The sequence below is a fragment of the Salvia hispanica genome, unplaced genomic scaffold (assembly GCF_023119035.1).
Source record: "Salvia hispanica cultivar TCC Black 2014 unplaced genomic scaffold, UniMelb_Shisp_WGS_1.0 HiC_scaffold_1193, whole genome shotgun sequence".
Taxonomy (NCBI): domain Eukaryota; kingdom Viridiplantae; phylum Streptophyta; class Magnoliopsida; order Lamiales; family Lamiaceae; genus Salvia; species Salvia hispanica.
Genome location: NW_025951464.1, coordinates 4,191 through 7,116, shown reverse-complemented (window position 1 = coordinate 7,116; position 2,926 = coordinate 4,191). Strand labels below are relative to the sequence as shown.

At 36.0% G+C, this 2,926-nt stretch overlaps 1 pseudogene; it reads left to right on the top strand.

Moving 5' to 3' along the window:
- Window positions 1-806: 806 nt before the first annotated feature.
- On the top strand, window positions 807-1,740 carry LOC125198071 (annotated as a pseudogene).
- The last annotated feature ends 1,186 nt before the right edge of the window (window positions 1,741-2,926 follow it).

Sequence of the window (2,926 nt, the reverse complement as noted above, 5' to 3'; positions counted from 1 at the left end):
GATCATGATTAATTGAGATTATTTAGGCTAATAGAGAAATGAGATGCAATATCAGCCACTCATTTTTATTAAATGAGTGGTCCAGATTTTACCACACAAAAAATATTTTTAGATTAATTTATTTTGAAAGGGCAGAATGGTAATTGCAAGGGCTTATTCTTGATCCTTCCGTCAAAACTCTCACTCTAAATAGCATGAATCGTCTTCCACCGCCGCTGACTTCAGATCCTGTGCGCGAGCTCTGGTCGTCTTCCACGGCGGATGTGTCGGAGCGCATCGCCGGCATCGGTGTGAAGGAGCATGTATCCAGTATTTGATGCTATTCGACAGAGAGAGCTATTTGATGCTTTGCGAGCGACGTGATTCGATTGCTGGTCCAGAATTTGCTAGAAGCCTCGATTACTAGGTTTAATTACTTCCTAGTCTAATTCGCTTGCAATTCTTCCTCTGTAAAACTTGTTGTTGCCGATTTTATGAATTTTAATTAAGGTGAAATTTTACTGATTTCTGTAAAATAGAGGCATTTTGATACGTCTCTGTTTTTTTTTTTGCCTTGTAGTGCTTGTTGTGATGACTGTAGACTAAGTAGTTGTTTTTCCTTGATCATGATTTGATGAGTTGCTATTAACTTGTGTTTTTGCTATCAACATTTTTATGAGATTTTTGCTTCTGTTGCAACCATATTACCATATTTTTGCAGTAGATGATTCAATTGTATTGGATGTGAACTCATTTGAGATATTGATTTTCCAATATTTGCTTTTGTTATAGGATTTGAACTTTTTGCAAGCTTAATTGTTGATTTGTTTATGGAATTGGAAGTATTATCAGGAATTGGATGTCAACAAAACTTGGATTTGGGTTGCAGAATTTACCCCAAGAGAAGATGCCTCAACTTGTATAGATAATCAGGAAGAGGGATGAGCATTTGGCACAGGATGGCGATGAAATTGAGCTTGATATTGAGGCTCTTGATACGGAAACGTTGTGGGAATTTGATCGGTTTGTGACCAATTGGAAGAAGATGGTGAGCAAGACAAAGCGGCAAGAGTTGATGATGAACAACAATCCAGCTGCTGGAGTTTCTATTCCCTCCAGTCTTGTTACTGATGCTGATGTGGTAAGTTAAATTTGCATCAAGATTTTTGTCTTTTTTGTGGTATTTTCACTGTTTATTCATGTTGCTGGTAATGTTGTGTAGGGCGCATTGAGCGACAAGAATGATGATTGTGGCAAGATGATGAAAGAAAATGATGAAGAAGATGTAGATATTGATGACGATATGCCAGCATCGAGCTTCCCTGCTGTGGTGGAGATTGAGATTGAGAGAGAAGGTGTTGTTGGGCAGGAGAATGATGGTGTTGTTGGACAAGAGAATGATGGTAGAGGCAATGCCAGCAGTAGCTCAAGCAGTTCTGGCAGCTCAAGTAGCGATTCGTCATCCTCGAGTGGTATTGATACTGATTCTTCTTGCGTTTCTACATTGTGTTGGGGGTGAAAGTATGGAAAACGGAAACAGAAACAGATGTTCATTCGTTTGAGCTTGCTTTTTACAGATTCTGATTCAGGGAGTTCCTCTGGTAGTGAGTCCGACGCAGATGATTGACCAATTTGATGATTGAACTTTTATTTGATGATTGAATTGGATGTCTGGCAGTTTTGTTGCTTTTTCTTGCCTGTTAACTGTGATATCTCAACTTTGTTTTAGTTCATTTGATATTTTGGCTATTGATATGTGAATTATAAGTGTTATTTTTTAGTTGTTGACATTCGATATTCTCGGTATTGATATGTCAATTGTAAGTGTTATTTTTTAGTTGTTGACATTTTAATACGAGTTGTTGACATTCGATATTTTCGGTATTGATATGTCAATTATAAGTGTTATTTGTTAGTTGTTGACATTTTAATACGAGTTGTTGATATTCGATATTCTCGATATTGAAGAAATGTTAAATGTACAAATTTTTTATTGTTGTTGGATGATTTATCAAGTATGAAAGGAACGGAAAATACGTAAAGAATTCTGCTTTTGAGGCAAATGTTACGTGTCTCTCTCTTTTATTTCTCCAAATTAAAGCATGAAATATTTTGCACTCTGGTTGTTTGGTAATATTTCTCATTTGAAAATTAGTTGCTAAGATTTAGTTATCTCCCTTTTTTAATATCAACTATGCATGTCAACTACCTATATAATCTATGTCAACTACGTATACAATTAATAACATTTGTTGTTGACATCGTGGTTCCCATAAATAACATTTGTTGTTGACATCGTAGTTGACATATTGTCTCCGTAGTTGACATCGCGAAAATGACAATTATGCCCCCTAGTTGACATAATGTTTGAGTAGTTGACATTGCGCGAAAATTGTGAATGAGTGGCTGAAAATGCATCTCATTTCTCAATTAAGCTAAAAAATCTCAACCTAACAAGACCCGTTGTTGATATTTGATTTTGCTCTCTATTGACATCTATTGTATGATTTTGTTTTTTTTTTTTAATTTTAAGATTTGTTTTCTGAGTTGTACACACTTTATACAAGCTGTTGACATTTGGTTATAAGTTGTTGACATTTGAATACAAGTTGGAGTCAGACTTGCCTCCGTGCTACTCGCTGATGAGGGCGTCCAGGCTGCCCCAGTCCTGCCTGGAGGGGTAATTACAATTACAATTCATGTTTTTAAGGTTAATTACAATTAAAAATCATGTCAACTATATATACTAGCCATGTCAACAACTAATATAATTATGTCAACTATGGTGCATATCGTGTCAACGGTACATACAAGTCATGTCAACTACGGTACATATCGTGTCTACTACACGTACAAACCATGTCAACTATGTTACATACTATGTCAACTACACGTACAAGTCATGTCAACTATACATAGAAACCATGTCAACAACAATTATAAGTCA